Source organism: Mesocricetus auratus, unplaced genomic scaffold (assembly GCF_017639785.1).
Source record: "Mesocricetus auratus isolate SY011 unplaced genomic scaffold, BCM_Maur_2.0 Super-Scaffold_100676, whole genome shotgun sequence".
Taxonomy (NCBI): domain Eukaryota; kingdom Metazoa; phylum Chordata; class Mammalia; order Rodentia; family Cricetidae; genus Mesocricetus; species Mesocricetus auratus.
The window spans coordinates 81175762-81198119 of record NW_024429266.1 but is presented as its reverse complement, the minus strand read 5'-3'; the positions used below and the strand labels follow the sequence as shown (position 1 = coordinate 81198119).

General features: G+C 37.2%; 1 long non-coding RNA gene across 1 annotated transcript; it reads left to right on the top strand.

The window, feature by feature from the left end:
* The first annotated feature begins 1590 nt into the window (after positions 1–1590).
* On the top strand, positions 1591–5861 carry LOC121137189. The gene is made up of 2 exons (XR_005874422.1): positions 1591–1868; positions 5137–5861. It is a non-coding gene; the product is annotated as an uncharacterized LOC121137189 (long non-coding RNA).
* The last annotated feature ends 16497 nt before the right edge of the window (positions 5862–22358 follow it).

Below are 22358 nucleotides of genomic sequence, written 5' to 3'. Positions count from 1 at the left end.
CTGTGCTACGGGTGTTATGTTCAGGAAGCAGTCTCCTATACCAATTCATTCAAGGGTTCCTTACCTCCTACTTTCTCTTCTAAGGGGTTCATTGTGGCTGAATTTATGTTAAGGTCTTTGATCCACTTGGACTCAAGTTTTGTGCTTGATGATAGATATGGATTTATCTGCAGTTTTCTACATGCCAGCATCCCATTATGCCATCACCATTTGTTGAAAATGCTTTCTTTTTCCACTGTATAATTTTAGCTTCTTTGTCAAAAAGCAGGTGTTCATAGGTGTGTGGGTCCATATGAGGGATTTCCATTAGATCCCATTGGTCTACCTGTCTATTTTCGACACACCTTCCTCACACCTTCACACAAATATGCATGCATGTATGCATATAGTGATTAAATATATAATACAATGCAAAATATATATAATTCAGATAATTGATAGTTATGAATTTCAAAGAGCTCATTTTGTGATCACAATTCAAAACATTCTTAAGAGCTCGATGTAAGAGAACTGGACATGCAAATGGTCAAAATATGCTCTTTAAGGCAAGTTTTCAAAAAGTTGAGCTTTTTGTCACTATCTCTTTCAATATAAACATAATGTCCATAAAATATATTTTCATTGTATGTAAAGTTGTTTTCAATTTATTGTTCCTAGGAAGGCATAAGTTGTTTTGCTGAAAAGGCAACACTTTGTGTGAGAGATTCTTTATCAAGTAGTCTGCTCAGTTATTTGGTAAACATGATCAGAACTTCCCCTATTAAGTCTTCTAGACTGGGGATGCTAACACTGTGAAAGATTATATATGAATGTCTTAGATTCATGACTTTCCAGTCTATAATATCACAGTATATGCAAACATCTTCATATAGCATGTGATGAGGAAGACACACAGCCTCATGTATGGGAACACTAAGAAGGGCCATATGATTATAAGTCTGAAAAGAGAAGCTAAAATATTTGTGATTCTCCAGGACAATAAGATCATTGCATTCAAGGTTTTTTTAAAGAAGGATAGGATCATATTTTGATAGAAGAAATTCATTGGCAGCATTAAGCATGTCTTTCAAGGTTAGAAAAATCGTTATGATATTGCTGAAATACATTCAATAGTGTCATGGGCTAGACTATCATCATGACATCAGTCACATATGAATATCCTTTGCATATATTCAGCAAATATAGGTATATTCGCAAACTTCTTGAACAGAATTATCAATAGTATATATTACAAAATATCCATTTAATAATATGTTAATTCTAAATAATGTCCATACTTAGAATATTAATTTCAATGTTGTAGAAAATTCTTTAAGATGTGTAACATTTTATATGCTGTGTAACCTTTGTTTAATGATGTAAAGATATGTTGAATTTGTTTAAGTCTTTGAAACTTGTCACTTTGCCTTTCTAAAACACCTATTGGGTTTAATAAAGAGCAAAACCAATAGCAAGACAGGAGAAAGGATAGGTGGGGCTAGCACACAGAGGGAATAAATATAAAGAAAAAAATCGAGGTACAAGAAAAGAAAGAATGGAGGAGGACATCAGGGTCCAGTCACCTAGTTACACAGCAAGCCATGGAGTAAGAAGTAAAAGAAAAGTATACAGAAATAAAGATAAAAGTCAAGAGGCAAAAATTAGACAGGATAATGTATGAAATGGTGGCTAGCAATAAGTCAAGCTTAGGGCTGGTATTCATACATAGTAACACAACATGTTATTTATTTCAGAGTAAAGAGTAAAAACAACAAGTAGCTACACTTAGATGCATCTACTTCATTGATGGATTCATGATCCCAAGATGACATAGACCAGGATGATGGAATGGACAACCCCCAGGATCATTCTCTGAGGATTTGAAACAGGTGCAGCCCCAGCTCTGGGTTTGAAGTGATATATCCCTCAATGGGTTTGACAGAAAAATTCCACAGGAGTGGAGTGGAGATAAAATGGAAAGCAGAAGTGAAGTCTACATTTAGCTTTTTGTTCTATAAAAAACTCTCCAGTCTCCTCTGTATAGTCACAGTTCATCTCTCTGCTTGAGAGTTAGTGGTTAACATTTCAAAGTAGAAATTTAATACTGCAACATGTCAATTTTCTCAATGTATTCTTACTGAGGAAAAAATTGAAACAGATAAATGTTTGATTTTCATTCAGTATCAAATACCAAGAAGAGAGAGAACACTTACTTACTTAAATAGCTTATGATACTACTGATGTGCCATTGTATCTCTGGATTCATTTCAGTTGGGATAAAAATTATGAATTAAAATTGTCAGAAATAATATAACTAGGTCCACACTGACTCTTGAATTACAGTTTTTCTATAAAAGTCATCTAAAATTTTGATAGAAAAAGCAATGATGTAAATTTCCAACGAAAACTAGTCTATCAAAAGGTGATAAACTATAGAATCTTTGGGGAAGTAGATTTTGATAAATGAATCTAATTAGTCTTATTAAATGAACACCAGGAGTCAGATATTAGGGGATGAAAGCTGAAAGATCAGATAAACAGAGAAGTCAGCCACTAGAGTTCTTATCGCTACAAAATCTCAGACAGAAGAGGAGCTGAGATCTGTCTACACTCTACCTTTTCTTGAATTCTCCGCTTAGCCATATTACTTCATGTCTATTTATACTGATTTCAAGATCTCCATGGTGAACTGCTGGCTAGTCCCACACACTAATCTTCAGGCATGCTTTATTTGCCAGCACACAAACAAAATATCACAATATTGCCCCATTTTATCTAAAAGAGAAGAAAAGCTATGGATACCATCATAATTGATAAAGGTAAGATTTGAACAATAGAGACCTCTTGATTAAAAAAGGTGATGGTTCTTCAAACAACATAGCCATTCAATCTAAACTAATTTATAAAATTAACAAATGCATTTCAATTAATCAGATTTAATTTACCAATAGGGATCCTCCTCAAAGTTGGGGCAGGATTTTGTTTTCATCTCTCAGGAGAATGTAAGCATCCAGCTAAGAAATCTGAAGACAAACAAAAACCACTTCCCAAACATAACACATATTCTGGTTTCCATTCTGATGTCAGCACATCTTTAAAGTTTACAGACTGGTTTAATTCTGTAGTCTTTCTATTATCCAATGTCTCTCTGCAGATATTGCTCCTTTCTCATTAGCATTTATAAGATTCAAAGTTTATAAAGCATTATGTAATCTGCTTTAGGGGCTCTTTATTACAAATTTAGAGTTAGATTTGATCTTTCTATTGCTGCTTGCCCTATAGCATTGTGTGGTATGACTGTAGTATTCTCTACATTGTGATATGCAAAAATTGTTTCATAGTATACTATAGACAAATTCTGGAACACTGGCATTTTTTTAATTGTATACGCACACCCGAGATGGCCACAACTTGTAGCAAATATGTGATTAGAGAATCATTCTTTCATTTTTATGTATGTATTTTATTTAAATTAGAAACATGCATGCTTCAAATGTTAATCCCAGCTCCCCTCTTCTCCCTCCACCGCCCCACTCCCACCCCCCCACCCCCAGCCCAATCCCCACATCATTACCCTGGGAGGATAAGGCCCTCCTTGGGGGGTCTCCAGAGTCTGTCATTTCATCCAGGGCAGGACCTAGGCCCTTCTCCATGTGTCTGGGCTGAGAGAGCATCCCTCCATGTGGAATGGGCTCCCAAAGTTCATTTGTATGCCATGGTGAACACTAATTTACCACCCAAAGCCCCACAGATTTCTGGGATTGACACACTGCTAATTTTTATTTTGATAATCTTTGGTTTTGGTTTGATAATACTTGGATTATCACTAAAAACATTGGTTGATATGAGCATCAAGATACAGGCCTTAGAAAATCTTATTGAAGAAAACCATAGAGATATTTAAAACCAGACAGAGGATATAAAGGAGAACTAAGTATGCATTGAACTATAAGTTTAGAGAGGAAAAGCCTAAAGCTTGAAGAATATCAACCTTATTATATCCAATAACCATCCAGGAATTGCCAAATGATATAGACTCTATAAGAGCTAAATGAACACCTGCACCAATGTTATATTTTTAAAAATTCAAGAAAGCAGTAGTCACAATAAGGCATGCATCCATCATTTGTGAAGTAGATGTTAAACTTGTGGTAAATTTGTAATAGAATTGTTCCTAAAGACCTGAAGACTAGATAGACTTGGTTACCGTTGTCTTAGGACCTGCTTGCTCAGTTACAATGGGTACCTGGTTTAAAGAAGAGGCTAAGACTATTGAACAATGGTGCAAAGCTAGAGGGTTAGAAATCTTCCAAGATCAAATTCTTGTAGAAGGAGAGTATGCTACTATAAAAATCCAATCTCTGTATAATGAACATGGCAAAGCTTTATGCCCTGCATCAGCTTTGAATCCTTGGGGCAGAATTAGAGTAGTAAGAAAGAAAATTGAATCATTTACAAAAGTTATACAGGGCCCAAAGCAAGCATTCATTGATTTCTAACAATGACATATTTAAAAGTGAATAGATGGATATCAGTTTCATATGCTGGAAAAATTATAATTGTAATTCTGGCTTTTGAAAATGCTAATGCTCAATGCAAAAAAATGAAAATTAGTCCTTTAAAGGCAAGGTCAGCACCTTTGGAGGGATAAAATTAGATAAAATCAATATTGAATCTTATAGCCATGATGATGCATAGATAAGAGAGTTTACTTTAAAAGAGAGGGAGAAAAATTGAGATGTTAAATGTTTCAATTCTGGCAGACAATGTCACCTTAAAAAGGATTATAAACAGGGCATTCCTAAAAACAATGACTTCTATCATAATTAAAACAGGATGCTCTTTCCTTCTGGATTGTACAGAAGGTATGGCAAAGGCAGGCATTGAACTGCAGAATGAAGGTCAAAGGGGGATATTCAAAGTAATCTTTTGACATTGGGAAATACCTTGAGGGGATGCTCACAGTAAGCCCTGCCAAACCTGGTTAGTTGACTGTTGTTATCATGGAGGAAACTCCTACCCAGGATAATTAAAGAACCTAATTTTTATTGTAAGAAAATATACAGCCCTTCACTTTGCTATTATGCAGAGACTGGACAAAAATAATATAGCTACCTCTCCCAGCATTTGAAAATTATCCCAATGTTTTCTTTTCAGGATCTTCTAAAGATGCTTTCACCCCCAGACAGCAGGACATAATTTTAGGAACGTGATGCTCACATTACCAAGATGTGTGGTGGGTGGCTTTTGGTCTTTCATTGGATTATGAATATTTGTCAATTTTTAGGGGTGGTGGTTACAAGTTACTCTTGGATATCAGGAAGAAATTCGAAAAAAGGTGATTAGATTCAAGGTTCTTGTTTGAAAAGATAAAAGTGTGATATAGATATGATAGGATAAAATGGTTCATTACTGTATTTTCTTCAAAAAAGAGGAGGCACAGGTATGATGAGACAAAAAGCAGAGTATTGAATCTACTTTAAAAAGCAGCTATTGTTTTAAATATTTTACATTGGATTAGATTTTTGCATACTGTATACAAATGTTGTGTATTGATACACATTTGAGGTTTATTTTGCTAAAACTTACTGCATATAAGTTTCTAATATTGTATTATATCTACATAGCTCATTTAATACTATAACACAAATTTCTAGTTCTTGAGAGGTATTATTAGCAACTATTTAACATAATAAGGAATTGCAGGTTAGTAATTAGTCACCTATTACAATTGAATTGTAACCCTATATAGTATGTTATCGAAGTTAAACAGAGATATAATTTTGAAAAGCAGGTCATCTTCAAATACTTCAGAGCTATACAGAATATGGCATTTAAGGATTTTTATTAATTTTATTTAAATTAAAAACAATCATATTTTATGTAGCAATTCCAGTTCTCTCTCTCTTTTATCCTCCCATTTCCCCCACCATCTCCCCATGCCACACACCATCCACTCCTCAGGAAGGGTGAGGCTTCCAGTAGGGGATAACCAAACTCTGTCACATCATTTTGGAAAGGACCCAGGGCCTCCCCCATGCATCTAAGCTGAGAGAGAAACCATCTATAAGGAAGGAGCTCCCAAAGCCCATTAGTGCACTAGGGATAAATAATGGTTCCACTGCTAATGGCCCTGTAGACTGTCCAAGCCCCCCAATTGACACCTATGTTCAGGGACCTGATTTGGTCTTACCCAGATTCCCCACCTGTCAGGCTAGAGTGCTTGAGCTCCCACTTGCTCAGTTCAGCTGTTTCTGTGGGTTTCCTCAGCATGGCCTTGACCCAATTGCTCATCACTCCTCCCTCTCTATAACTGGATCTGTGGATCTGTGTTTCTCCGTCCATCAGCTACTGGATGAAGGGTGTACTAAGGCATTTCAGGAAGATATTAATCTCATTATAGGGGAAGGATATTTCAGGTAGCTTCTCCACTACTGCTTATATTCTTAGTTGGGGTCATCTTTATGAATTGCTGGAAATTTCACTAGTGCCAGGCTTCTCATTAAGCACATAATGGCTGGCTTTATTAAGGCATCTTTTTCCTTATTTTTCTCCTCTGTTCTTCCTGGATCCCTCACGTTCTCCTCCCTCTTCTTCTCCCCTCCTCTTACTCCTACTTCACTCTGCCTCCCCCACATGCTCCTAATATACTCACCAGGTCTTGTCCCTTTCCACTTCATGAGTTCTCTTATCTCCTGTCTTCTCTGGGGTCGTAGATTATAGGATGGTTATCATTTGATCTATGTCTAATAACCACATATGAGTGAGTAAATACCATGTTTGTCTTTCTGTGACTGAGTTACCTCACTCAGGATGGTTTCTTATAGTTCCATCCATTTGCCTGTGAATTTCAAGACGTCATTGTTTTTTTTCCACTGACTAATACTCCATTCTATAAATGTATAACATTTTATTTACCATTTTTCAGTTGAGGGGTATCTATGTTGCTTCCAGGTACTGGATATTATACATAATGCTGCTATGAACATAGTTTAACAGTTGTCCTTGTGGTATGAATGTACATCCTTTGGGTATATGCCTATAAGTTGAATTGTTTGTCTTGCAGTAGACTTATTACCATTTTGCTGAGAAACCACCATACCGAATTCCAAAGTGGCTGTACAAGTTTGCATTCCTGCCAGCAATGGAAGAGTGTTCCCATTTTTCTACATCCTTTCCAGCATAAATGTTCATTGAGGTGTAAGTTGGTATCTCAAGTTTGGTTGATTTGCATTTCCCCGAGGGCTAAGGATGTTGAGCAATTCTAAAGTACCTTTCAGCATTTTGAGATTCCTCTTTTGAGAATTTTCTATTTAGATCTGTACCCCATATTATAATCAGATTAATTGGTGTTTTGGTGACTAGCTTCTTAAGTTCTTTGTATTTTTTGGATATCAGCCTTCTGTCAGATACGGTGTTGATCAAGATCATTCTGTAGGCTGCCTTTTTATCTAGATGACTGTGCCCTTTGCTTTACAAAAGCATCTATCTCAGTTTTAGGAGGTCACATTTATTAATTGTTAACATCAGCGTTCATGCTACTGGTGTCATGTTTAGGAAGAGTTCTCCTGTGCCAATTCATTCAAGGGTACTTCCAATTTTCTCTTCTAAGAGGTACAGTGTAGGTGGATTTATGTTGTGGTCTTTGATCCATCTGGACATAAGTTTTCTGCATGCCAATAGATATGGTTCTTTCTGCAATTTTGCACATATAAGCATTCAGTTATGTCAGCACAACTTTTGGAAGATACTTTCTTTTTACCTTTGTATAACATATCAGCGTCTTCAATATCAGGGCCTTTGATACAATTCCATTGGTCCACCTGCCTGTTTTGTGGTACTACTAAGCTGTTTTCATTACTATAGCTTTATTGTATAGCTTGAGGTCAGGGATGGTGATGCCTCTGGAAGTGGCTTTATTGTACAAAATTGTTTAGACTGTCTGTGATTTTTGCTTTTCCATGTAAAGTTGAGTATTTTTCTTTCAAGGTCTGTGCGGAATTGTGCTGGAATTTTGACTGGGATTGCATTGAATCTGTAGATTGCTTTTGATAAGATTTCCGTTTTTACTAGGTTGATCTTAGCTATCCAAGAGCACACATTTTCTGACAACTTCTTTAATTTCTTTCTTTAATTACTCAAGGTTCTTGCCATACAGGTCTTTCACTTGTTTGGTTAGAGTTACTCCAGGATATTTTTTGCTGCTTATCACACTTGTGAAGGGTGATGTTTCTCAGCCCATATATTGTCTATATTTTTTGGAGGGGTACTTACTTGTTTTTCTTTTTCTTTTTCTTTTTTTTTTTTGAGTTGATCTTGTATCCGGCCACTTACTGAATGAACTGATCAGAAGTAGGAATTCCCTGGTAGAATTTTTCACTTTTGTAAACTATCATATCATCTACAAATAGTGAAAGTTTTACTTCTTCCTTTCTAATCTGTAACCCCTTGATCTGGCTAGAACTTCAAGTACAATATTGAAGAGATATGGAGAGAGTAGACAGCCTTACTATATTTCTGATTTTAAATAGATGAATTGAATTTCTATCCATTGAGTTTGATGTTGTCTTTTAGCTTGGTTTTTATTGCCTTCATTATGATTAAGTGCATTCCTTTTATCCCTGAACTTTCCAATACCTTAATCATGAACATGTCTTGGAATTTATTGACAGTTTTTACATCATATAGTGGGATGATCATGTGGTTTTCTTTTTCAGTTTGTTTATATGGTGGATTAAATTGAAATATTTTCAAATGTTGACCCATCCCTGCATCTCAGGGATGAAGTCTACTTGATCAAAATGGATGATTTTTCTGATATGTTCTTGGATTCAATTTGCCAGTATTTTATTATTTTTATACCAATATTCATGACTGATCTTTAGTTCTCTTTCTTAGTTGTTTCTTTGTGTAGCTTGGGTACCGTGGTCATTGAAGACTCATCAAAAGAATTTGGCAATGACCCTTCTGCTTTTATTATGTAGAACAATTCAGGAGTGTTGGCATTAGCTCTCCTCTGAATTTCTGGTAGAAGTCTGTGCTGAAACATGTGACTCTGTGCTTTTTTTGATTGGGAGACTTTTGATGACTGCTTATATTTCATTAGGAATTACAAGCCTATTTAAATTGTTTATCTGTAGGGAGAGATCTTATGTAACTATAGCACTGACAACGTCCATTTGGGCATGGTCACAGGTATGTGGGAGAAGGCAGGGATAAAGAACAAAGGACAAGCAGGAAGGGGAGAGCTCTCTTGGGGTTTTGCTCTAGACTTAGAGACCAGCAGATCACTGACTTCAGGTTCTCGGCTTCTCAGTTCAGTGACTTCTCCCTAATAAAGTATCATATGACTTCTCTTCCCTTTATACTTCATGTTGTTTAACATTCCCCATAGCTTATGTATAGTTGATTTAATTTTGGTAAGTGATGCCTCTCCAGAAAATTGTTCATTTCCTTTAAATTTTCTAATTTTGTGCAGTAAATGTTTTCAATATATGACTGATGATTCTCTGGATTTCCTCCTTATCCATTGTTATGTCCCTCTTTTCATTTCTGATTTTGTTAATTTGCATGCTCTCTCTCTGCCTTTTGGTTAGTTTGGATGCAGATTTGTCTATCTTGTTGATTTTCTTGAAGAACCAATTCTTTGTATCATTGATTCTTTGTATTGTTTTTTTTCTACTTTATTGATTTCAACCATCTGGTTGATTATTTATTGCTGTCTACCACTCCTGGGTGAGTTTGCTTCTTTTTGTTCTAGAGCTTTCTGGTAGGCTGTTAAGTCTCTAGGGTGACTATTCTCCGGTTCCTTTATGTAGGCACTTAGTACTGCTTTCAAAGTGTCTCATAAATTTAGGTATGTTGTGCCTGTATTTTCATTGAATTTTAGGAAGACCTTCCTTCCTTCTTTCTGTCCTTCCTTCCTTCTTCCTGTTTTTCTTCCTTCCTGTTTTTCTTTTTTTCTTTCTTTCTTTCTTTTCTTCCTTTCTGTCTTCCTGCCTTTCCTTCTTGCTTGCTTGTTTTTTTCCTGACCAAGGGGATACAATTGAGCATTGTTCAATTTCCATGAGCTTGTAGACTTTCTACAATTTTGTTGTTAAACTGTAACTTAAAACATGGTGGTCTGATAAGATACATGGGGTTTGCCAATTTTTTTTGTATCTGTTGAGGTTTGCTTTGTTTCTTTTTCCAATCATTTACTCAGAGGTAATGATGCAGTGCTGGATGGTTTGGGGGTATGAGGAAAGTGCTCCAAGCTGTCTGGACTTTCTTTCATGGTGGGGACTAGGTCAATGCTCCAGTGATGGCAGATGCAGTGCTGAATGATTCGGGGCTGTCCCTAGGTCTCTGGGGATTTGGTGGGCAGGAAGGGGAGATGTGTCCAGTTAAAGTGATTATGATGAGGGTGGGAAACAGGAGAATGTTTGGAACTGCCATCTCATAGTGGTAGTGGGCCAAGGCTCTGATGGAAGCAAATGCTGGGATCGATGTGCCCCAGTAAAGGGCCTACAGTGGCTTGGAGGGGGTCATTTAGATGTTTCAATAACATATATTTTGTTTATTATGACAATGAGCCATGTCTGCTCCTGGCAGGACCAATCCACTTTAAAGAAGACGATCAGCACTGAAGAAACTCCACATGAAGTTTTGCTTTCTTTGTGGCAAAATTAAGCCACTGGGCAAGAAAGTAGCCTTGCCTTGATGTCAGACAGTATGCCCTCCAAAATGCACAAGCAGGACACAAAAGAGAGTGACTGAAAACTTTACCAAGAGAAGGCAGGACAGTGCTTCAAAAATCTTGCTTCCCAGAAAAGATGGTCAGATATGCTAGGCCTATAGGAAGAAGATGGATAACACAAAATTTCAGAGCAACCTTGGTTGACTGTCCAGGCAGCTGCTGCTATTGTCATTTGTTGTGTTTTTGGAAGTTGCTTGCTCACACTGCTTGCTTACATTGTTAATATTATTTCCTTCACAATTCTATAAGGGAGTTGTAGAATAGATAATTATAGTTATAGTTTTCACTGTTTATGAGACTCAGAAAAGAAACTCACTAAAGAAATTGGAGAGTAAAACTTTGAGAGATATTAAAAGTTAATTTGGTAATGCAAAATAGAATAGGAAGTAAAAATATATATAACACTTTGGACTCACCAAGGTAGAATATTTATATGAATTTCTCAAATGAAAATGGACTAGATATTTTTGAATTACTTATGGCCTGTATATATTGTATATACTTATTTTATATAATTTTTCTTACATCAGTTGTAGCCCTTCTTTTTGTATTAGATTTAAAAAGCAGGAATTATGGAGGTATATTGTTTATGATTTAATAAAGTTTGGCTGGTGATCAGAATGCAAAACTATCCACACTGGTTAGTCAAGGACACCAAGCAGTATTATAATACACCTTTAATCCCAGAACTCAGGAGACAGAGGCAGTTGGATCTCTGTGAGTCCAAGACTACCATGTGCTACACTAACCTGTGCTATATAAGAGTGAATCAGCCAAAAAAGTAGCAGAGATGACACACTTAAGCCCAGCACTAGAGAGTTATTATATAAGGAAGAAGTGAAGGGTCTCGTGTGAGATTCAATTTCTAGTCACAGGGAAGAGAAGATCTCCATTTAAGCTTTGGTAGAGGTAAGAGCTACTGGCTAGGTTTTTTGCTTTTCTGATATTTAGCTGGACCACCAATATCTGTCTCTGTATTTGTATTATACATGCTACATTTATCTTAACCAAATAAATAAAAAAGTCAATTGAGTATCATCTGGTATAAATTCAGCAGTTTCAAATGCCAAACAACTCTTTCTGCATATTGAGAATTGGTAACTATGTTAAGATACTTTGGAAAATCTAATAATACCATCAGAAGAGCATACAATTCTGACATTTGGCTTTGAACCACTTTGCTTAAATTTCCTGCTTTGTAACTTTCCTTCCCTAATGTATTTTCATCAACATAAAATGTAGGGACTCCAGATATTGTCGTTTACTGTACAGTGTGAGGAAGTACCTATTTAGTTATATTTATAAATAGAATTCATTTCCTTTTGGGATATGAGTTCTGACTCTCTCCCTAAGATTTAATGCAAGCTCTTTGCAAGTGTTCATTTCCTGCCCATAACAAGTCAATTTCCACTTTAGAAAAATGTACTACAATTTTTGATGGTCTATTTTTGCCCATTGATGAAGTCTCAATTTTTCTTTAATAATCAGCTTAGAAACAAATGACCGAACCAAATAAGATCACATGAACCCCAATCGTAAAACTGGGGAATCAGCATTGGACCAAACCAAGCCCTTTGAGTGCGGGTGCCAGTTAGGAGGCCTGTGAGTCTATGGGACCTCTGGCAGTGAAACCAGTATTTGGAAGCCCATTCCCCAGGAATGGATGGATATACTTTCAGCCCAGATTCAGAGAGAATGGCCTAGGCCCTCCCCCAGATTATGTGACAGACTTGATTATCCCCATGGAAGGCCTCACCCTCCCTCAAGAGTAGATAAAGTGTTTGTATGGGGGTTCAGTGAGGGACAAGGGAGGATGGGAGGGAGAGGGAACTGGGATTGATATGTAAAATAAGATTATTTCTAAATTAAATAAATAAATTTAAAAAAGAATCAGCTCATAAACCTTTTCTACTAAGCTGTTAATTTTTTAAGCTGTTTCATGGCAAAAAAATCCATTCTAAGATAATATCTACACTTCATATTAAAGGATAAAATAAGCAGAATACAATCAAACTGTGGATCCATATGATCTACATGTGCATTCTGTATTTTCTTTTCCACCAAAGCCAATTCTTTCTCAACTTCAGATGATAATTCCATTGGATTATTTAAGTCCTTTTCGCCTTTCAGTGCTTCGAACAAATTAATTAGTTCTGGGCTTGTTAATCTAATAGTAGGACATAGATGGGCAATGTCTCCCAGCAATCTCTGATAGTCATGTATAGTCTGACACTAATCTTTCCTAATTTGCACATTTTTGGATTGAATTTTGGTATACCTATTGTATAACCTAAGTAATTAAACAAATCTCTTTTTTTTTTCAGGATAAAATTGTAATCCCCACCAAGGAAATTTTTGTTTACTTCTTTCTTCAACATTTTAGCTATGATAGCTACATTTGAATCAACAAGTAAAATATGGTCCATATAATGGTATATTATAGATGATGGCAACATCTTATATATCATTTCCAATGCCTGACATACAAAATGTTGACATAGGGTCATGCTCTTAGATCTGTTACCATTCTTAATTTTCCAGACTTATTTTAATAACAAATACAGGAGAATTCCAAGGACTGGTTGAATCTTCAATATTCTGAGCATCTAGCTTCTTCTACACCACCTCTTCTAAAGCCTGCAATTTTTCTGATGTTAAAGGCCATTGCTCAACTGATAAACGCTTGTTCATTAACAATTTTGGAGGTACAGCTGTTGTTACCTTTGAAAGAACAGCAGCTATTGAACCCTGTTGTTGTACAAGTTGAATGGTTGGTGACTGTTTTTAATAATATTTTTAATATTTTTCTTAGAAACATATGTTAGTAATTACAAATAATGTTGCTATGTATATAGTTGAGCAGATGTCCTTATTGTATGAGGGTACATCATTTGAGTATATGCCTAAGAGTGGAATTGCTGGATCTTGTAGTAGACTGATTTCCATTTTTCAGAGGAATCTCCATACTGATGTCCAAAGTGGCTGCACTAGTTGGCATTCCCACCAGCAGTGGAGGAGTGTGCCCCTTTCTCCACATCCTCTCCATCATAAACTGTCATTAGTGTTTTTGATTTCAGCCATTCTGATGGGAGTGAGATAGTATCTCAGAGTTGTTTTGATTTGCATTTCCCTAATAGCTAAAGATGTTGAGCACTTTCTCAGGTGTCTCTTCGTCATTTTGGACTCCTCTATTGAGAATTCTGTATTTAGTTCTGTGCCCCATTTTTTAATTGGATCCTTTGGTGTTCTGGAGTCTTCCTTCTTGAGTTCTTTGTAAATTTTGGAGATCAGCCCTCTGGCAGATGTGGGGTTTGTGAGTATCTTTTCTCAATCTGTGGACTGTCATTTTGTCTTGTTGACTCTGTCTTTCACCCTGCAGAAGCTCCTCAGTTTCAGGAGGTCCTATTTGTTAATTGTCAATCTCAGTGTCTGTGCTACTGGTGTTATGTTCAGGAAGTGGTCTCCTATACCAATTCGTTCAAGGGTAATTCCCATTTTCTCCTCTAAGAGATTAAGTGTGGCTGGATTGATGTTGAGGTGTTTGATCCATTTGGACTTGAGTTTTGTGCATAGTGATAGATATGGATCTATCTGTTGTCTTTTACATGCCAGCATCCAGTTACTCCAGCACCATTTGTTGAAGATGCTTTCTTTTTTCCATTGTATAGTTTAGCTTCTTTGGCAAAGATCAGCTGTTCAAAGGTGTGTGGGTTGATATCTGTGTCTTTGATTCAATTCCATGGGTCTACCTCTCTTCTCTTGTGCCAATACCAAGCTGTTTTCAGGACTATAGCTCCATAATAGAGCTTGACGTCTGGGATGGTTCCTTAATTGTACAGGGTTGCCTTGGCTATCCTGGGTCTTTTGTTTTTCCATAAAAAGTTAAGGATTGTCCTTTTGAGGTAGGTGAAAAATTGTGCTGGTATTTTGATAGGGATTGCATTGAATCTGTAGATTGCTTAAGATTGCCCTTTTAGCTATGTTGATCCTACCTATCCAAGAGCATGGTAGATCTTCCCATTTTTGGTATTTTATTTTTTTAAGGACTGGAAGTTCTTGTTATACAGGTCTTTCACTTGTTTGGTTAGAGTTACCCCAAGATGTTTTATGGTGTTTGTGGCTATTGTAAAGGGTGATGTTTCTCTAATTTTTTCTCATCTCCATTATTGTCTATATTTAGTAGGGCTACTGATTTTTTAAGTTAATTTTGTATCCTGCCACCTTGATGAATGTATTTATCAGCTGTAGGAGTTTCCTTGTAGAATTCTTTGTGTCACTTCCGTCAACTATCATATCGTCTCCAAATAGTGAAAGTTTAACTTCTTCCTTTCCAATTCATATTCCCTTGATGTCCTTTTGTTTTCTTATTGCTCTAGGTAGAACTTCAAGTACAATATTGAAGAGATATGGAAAGAGTGGACATCCTTGTATTCTTCCTGATTTTAGAGTAATCCCCTTTAGTTTCTCTTTGTTTAGCTTGATGCTCCAGTTGGTTTGCTGTGTATAGCTTTTGTTATGTTTATAGATGCCCCTCACAGAAAAGTGGATAGAGAAAATGTGGTACATTTACACAATGGAGTACTACTCGGCAGAAAAAAAATGGAATCTTGAAATTTACAGGCAAATAGATGGCACTGGAAGAAACCATCCTGAGTGAGGTAACCCAGTCACAAAAAGACAAGCATTTTATGTATTCACACATATATGATTTTAGACATAGAGCATGGCATTGCCAGCCCAAAACCTCACCACCAGAGAGTCTGGGGTAGAGGGAGAACCCTTAGAGAGTTGTGCAAGGTAACCCAGAGAAGGGTTAGAGGATGCAATCTCCTAATTGGTTTGGGGTGTAAGAAGGGGAGGGTGGAAGGAGATGGGAGAAAGAGAGAGAGTAAAGAGGAGGGGAGAGGAGGACATGGGGAACAGGAAGGTTGAGCCAGGGTTAGAATAGAGGAGAAAAGGATGGGAGATACCAGAAAAGAGGGAGCCAGTATAAGTTGGAGGAGAGATCTGGCACTAGTGAGATCCTCACAGATCTACAAGAATGACACCAAATGGCAGTAAGGCTATCTTAAATGCCCTCCCATGATAATGAGAATGATGACTATCTTATATGCCATCTTAGATCTCTCACCCAATGGCTCATGGAGGCAGGGGCAGACACCCACAGCTGTGAACCAAATTGAACTCCTGGAACCTAGTTGCAAAGGAAAGTGATGACCAAATGAATCAAGATCAGGTTGGCGAGGCCCACGGGGCAGCTGACCTAAAGAAGGCGGAACACATGGATCCCAGGCTGATGACTGAGGGACCAGCATGGGACTGATCCAGGCACCCTCCCACCAAACCTGGGTGACAGAGAGAAGGCCTTTGGCAATCTGTGGGACCTGGGGGGAGTGGAGCAGTATTTGTTACAGGCATACAGAGGGACTCCGGGAACCCATACCACATGGAGAAATGCTCTCTCAGTCTGGACACATGAGGAAGAATGTGGACCCTTCCGGGGATGATGTGACAGACCCTGAAAATCCCTCATGGAGGCTCTTGCCCTCCCTGGGGAGCAGAAGTGGGGTTGAGTGGGGGTGATGGATTGGGAAGATTGGGGTATGGGGCAGGACGGGAGGGAGAGGGAACTGAAAGTGACGTGTAAAATGTTAAATAAAAATTATATGGGAGGATGATGGAATGGGGGGATGAATATGTAAATAATACTGTTTCTAAAAATAATAAAAAAGGAAAAAAGAAACGTGTTAGTTTATGATTTGTTTCTGAGATTGGGGGAATGTTTATTTGGGTATTTCATAGCTGTAACAAATCAAATTTCCATAAACTCATTGCTAAGTTAGCCACATGTGGCCATATACAGCTGATCCATCTAGCACTTTTCTTTTACTCAGACAGGTGGCCTTTCAACACTTCAGAAATCTACAGAATATGATATTTAAAATGTTTTAATAACATAGGTTTTTCCCTTTTTTGTAAGACAATGAGACATGTCTGCTACTGGCAGCACCCATCTACTTCAGAGAAAATGATTGGCATCAAAAGACCTCATATGGAGTTTGCTTTCTTTGTGGCAAAAGTTAGCCATTGCGCAAAAATGTATCCTTGCCTGGACTGCTTGAAAATATGGCATACAAACTGGAAATTCAGGACCCTTAAGAAAATGACCACTATACCTTTCCAAAACAAGTCCTGATGGTCCTTCAGGTTTCTGATTCTCAGAAGAAACTGCCAGGCATTCTCCAAAACAAATAGGCAAACAACTTAAAAACTTTGTTGTAAAGGGAAGCCTTCCCACCAGCCTGGTTTCAGAGCCACATCAGTCCCAAATAAACACACAGGAGGCTATATTAATTATGAAGCTGTTGGAATTGCTTGTTTCTTACTGGCTAGCTCTGACTTAAGTATTTATCCTGTAATTGTTAATCTAAGTATTTCTCTTACCGGAGAGGTTTCTGGGCTTCCTACCCCATGGCGTTACATCTTGACTCGCTATGTTTCTCCTACCCAGAGTCCTCCTGGACTCCTAGGCCCACCACCTATCTTTGTTCCCTATTGGCCAACAGTGCTTTATTGACATATACACAGGACTTCCCCAACATCTCCTCTTTTCTGTTTAAACAAAAAAAAGGTCTTAACTTTAACATAGTCAAATTATATATAACAGAACAGTTATCACATAAGAACACAGTTACAATATTTTTCTATCAACATTTAGCAAGTTTTAAAGAAAATATTATCCATCCCATCTTTGTGAGTCCAAAGTTCTATATGTAGCATATCTTTTATCATAACTAAGGAAAACTATAATTATAACTATCTGTCTTCAACTCCATCAAACACCACAGAAGGATAATACATAAACACTAGGATTGGCAGAGACATCTTACTGCCTGAATCTGGAGTTTTTCTGTAACGTTGGGGCATTCATCTTCAGCCCATAGGCCACAGTGTGTCTGGAAGACTTCTCAGCAAAGCAGGAAATTTTAAACTGTCCATCTGCATCAGCAGTCTGTCAGTCATTTTTCTGTGTCCTGCAGAAAGTCTGGTAGACTCTTCCATGAATCAGGAACCCTGAAAGACTATTTGAGTTCAGCTGTCACTTTCCTGTGGGTCCTGCATTTCCAGTTTATACAGCAACAGTCAAGCAGTCCAGGCAAGAGCAGTTTCTTGCCCAAATGGCTAATCTTGCCATGTTGAAAGCAAACTGCATAACAAGTTTCTTCGATGCCCATCTTCCTCTCAGACGTAATTGGTGCTGCCAGGAGCAGACATTTCTCATTGTCAAGGAAAACCCTAAGCCATTTTTAATGCCATTTTCTGAAGGTCTTTGAAATGTTTGAAGACTATCTTAAATATATTTCTGTATATGTAAAAAACATAACTTACCTAACTATAAGTTCTGAGTATTATAAGTAACTATCTATCATCTGTATTTAATTATGTATTATTTTTTAAAAGATCAGTATTAGCACAATACTTAATCAAGAGGAGAAATATACACATCACAAAATTGACCTTGAATTTGTATCAGTAAATGAAAAACCATACCCATACCGTAATTCCCCTCTTTACCATTAAAAATAGATTGTCTGTGATCATTAGCCAATTATAAACAACCCCATTTAAATGAAAACAAAGATTTATAAACAAGATGGGAATTAGGACGTCGCTCATTCCAAACTGCTTCGTGCTGGAAGCAGGCACTGTTCATACCTTGGGGATCATGACAGAAACTCAGAAACCTGTATAAGTCCTTAGTTTCAGGGTCTGTAAGGCTCCATCATCTCAGCTGTTTTAGATGTTGAATCACTTGGGCCATTGCTTTCCAGGGTCCTTGGTTCATCAAACCACAGAAGCCTGGAAGGAATCCTCTGTAGAAACATAAAGAAAACCTCTTTTCCAAAGTAACATATCCTTATACTTAAATTTTGAAGTCAAGTCATTTTCAAAAGATATAAGTTGAATTAATTCAGCAGCATTTATAATGAAGTGTACTTTAGCAGTTGTTCCTTCCTGAGCAATAAAAAACTGAAAAACACAATAGCATACAGTATCCAGACTTTCTGTGTATTTTTCATCTTTATGTGGCTTATTTATTTATCTATTATTGTTACTCTATTTCTTTTACTTTTATTTATTTTTGTCTGAGACAGGGTTTCTCTTTGGAAAACTGCCTGTCTCTGCCTCTGGAGCAATTCCTACCAGCGTGTGCCACCACGGCTGGCTTCTCTATTTATTTACCACTATACCGTATCTTTTTCTCTCTCAATCTTCCATATATTTTTAAACACACTGTAAACCTTTAGAGGTTTTTCCTCATCCATGTCTGACTTTACTGTAAATCTTTATGTTTTTCTGGCCATGTGTCTTATCTGTTCAAACCGAGGCTGTTTAAACTGCCGTTTTTCCAAGATGGCGGGTGTAAGCATGACTCCAGCTTACCACCTCAGTCCATGCTGACATCCAGTAAAAGCTGCCGGCTTGGGGATGTGGTCACTGCCACTTCCAGCTATACGTACACACCTTTCAATCGTTAGTAGAGCCTCTTAAAAGAACCTTGGTTTTTTGTTTTGCTTTGTTTTGTTTTTTATGCTGAGTCAGGAAGACCCCTTAAGCCAGCTGCGTGAGTCTTTGCTTGTCGCTAGCAAAACAGAGCCCACCTGAGAAAATGCTGCTACCAAAAATCTGTGCTTCTCTCTGTTCTTCTGTTTCTAAAATTCCTTTAAAGCTTTTGTCATTCTACATGGAAATTCATCATCCCACTCCTGATCACCATTATGTAAAGAGAAGCCTTCCCGCCAGCCTGATTCCACAGCTGCATCAGTCCCAAATAAACACACAGGAGGCTATATTAATTATGAAGCTGTTGGTCTTGCTTGTTTCTTACTGTCTAGCTCTGACTTAAGTATTTATCCCAGAGAAACCCTGGCTCATAAAAACCAAAAAAAAAAAAAAAAAAAGTATTTATCCCGTAATTGTTAATCTAAGTATTTCTCTTACCAGAGAGGTTTCCAGGTTTCCTATTCCATGGCGTTACATCTTGATTCCCTGTGTTTCTCCTACCCAGAGTCCTCCTGGACTCCTAGTCCCACCTATCTTGGTTCCCTATTGGCCAACAGTGCTTTATTGACATATACACAGGACTTCCCCAACACTTTGTCTTTATGGGTAAAACATTCCTTCAAATTTCCTGCTTCATTGATTTTCTACAAGATACTATAGGCCTGCGGGCTGAATATGGATGCCACAAAGTTATAGAAGAAATTTGGATGACTGTCTAGGTAGCCACAAGACTCTGTCACTTCTAGATTTGGAAGTTGCTGTCTATGCACTTCCTCTTTACTTAGGTAATAATATATACTTCTGGAGACTTTGCAGGAGTTGATACTGGATAGGGATGTAACTCTAGGCTCGAAAAGATAGGATATATGATAAAGTATTTAATTTTGCCGAATACAAATAGTCTAAATATTGTAACTGTTATTCTTGCTTAATAATCATTTTGTTATATATAATTTTACTATGTTAAAGTTGAAACCTCCATTTTTTATTAGACAGAAATGCCAAAATGGGATACTTTTCTAAACATTGTGAGTATGTGTTGCTCTCATTGGCTGATAAATAAAACTTCTTTGGTCTATGCAAAGGCAGAATAGACACAGGTGGGAAATTGAAGCAGAGCTACACTAGAAGGACAGAGTCTGAGAGATGCCAGCAGCCACGCAAGGAGCAACTTACCTGAACACTATTTGGAAGCCACAGTCCATGTGGGAATACACAGATCAACAGAAACCGGTTAATTTAAGAGCAAGTTCTAACTGATAACAAGTCTGAGCCACTAGCCAAATATTCATAATTAGCATTAATTATCTGAGTGATTACTAAGTAATGGCTGCCAGGACAGGTGGGACAGTACATCTTCTGGTTACATTTGTTGTCCCACACCCAATGTTGGGCCGCAGATGATGTTTGAATTTTATTAATCTTATTCAATACAAACCTGGAGTCAGATATTAGGGAATGAAAGATGAAAGATCAGAGAAGCAAAACAGCCAGCCACTAGAGTCATTACTTCTTCAAAAATCTCAGATCAAAAAGGGGGCAACATCCTCTCTACACTCCTGTCTCATCCAAGCCATATCACTTCCTTTCTGTCTGTACAGATTTCCAGACCTCTATGTTTAACTATTAGCTAGCTCTACCCTCTGATCTTCAGGCAAAATTCCTTTGTCAGAACACAAACAAAATATAGCAACAAGGTATTTTCACTAAAACAACTTAGTTCAAAAATATTTTTGAAACACATTCTATGCAACAGTTTTAATGGTAAAAAGTGAAGGCTCCAGAAAGAAAGACCAAGCGCCTAAGAGGTCACATATGCAAAGGTGTGTCAAAGCAATACATCTCTAAGTATATGTGTGTAGAAAACAGTGAAATATAGGATTCAAAGAAGAAACGTATTCAAGTTGTGGGATATTTTATCACATTGCATGAAGATGTGTCGCTGTTTTACCTCACCTGCCTAAGACACCTGATTGACTTAATAAAGAGCTAAATTGTCAATAACTAGGCAGGAAAGATTATGCAAGACTTCCAAGCAGATATAAGGAGAGGTAGATTACATATGTGAGATGTGGAGGAAAGTAATATACATTGTGGAGCATAGGTAAAGAGTACATGGCAGAATGTAGATTAACAGAAACAGGTTAATTAAGTCACAAGTGTAAGTTTGAAACAAGCTTAACCTAAGACTAGACTTTTACAGCTGATAATAAGTTTCTGTGTCATTATTTGGGGCCCGGTGATCCAAAGAAACTCTGACAGCATATGCATTCTCTTTGGAGAGCTCTAATAGCATGCAGTTACCTGACACTATGTTATCTCCTACAAATGAATAAAATGGAGACAAAATTGATGGAAAAATCAGGATAATATTTGGGAAACTTCCATATTCAAGGATAAAATTTAAAGGCTTAATAAAACTTAGATTAAAATAGGCTATCATGAATATTTTTGTTGTTATTAGGCATAAAGGAGCCTCCCCAGAATGCTCTGTGTGTCTTTTTGTTTTTGTGTATGGGACACAGTGCCTTTTTTCCATCACAGCTGTTGTACTTCTTTCAGTAACACTGTCCTTATTGCTGTCTGCGTGTGCTTGGTATGAGTTCTGCATTTTTATAGCTGGTGATACTCAATTCTATTTAGTGGTCTCTGAACACACATAAAATGTGCACACAGGAATGACCCTACTTCCAACAGCTGCATAGAGCCAAGAGTGCAACTCTTCATTTGTATGACATTGGGGTTAAACTTATATTCAAAAGGAATATCCAGTAAGGAGAAATAAGAAACTATACACTCAAGGAAGAAGGCTTTGAAGAAATGAGACACTTTCTTCAAAGGTAATATTTTAGGAAGTTAAGAATGCTTAATAAAATATTGAAATACCACTGTATTAGAAGGTCCTTATGGAAGAGAACAGCAGTCTTTTCATATACTTGAACTACTTTATTCAAAAGGTGAGTTCTGAAGAAGTAACTCTCATCTCTGTGCACTGTTTTCATTTTTCTTTCATATCTTAATGATTTAAAGGAATATAAAATACATGTCTGTCTACACCATACCCATCTCAACACAT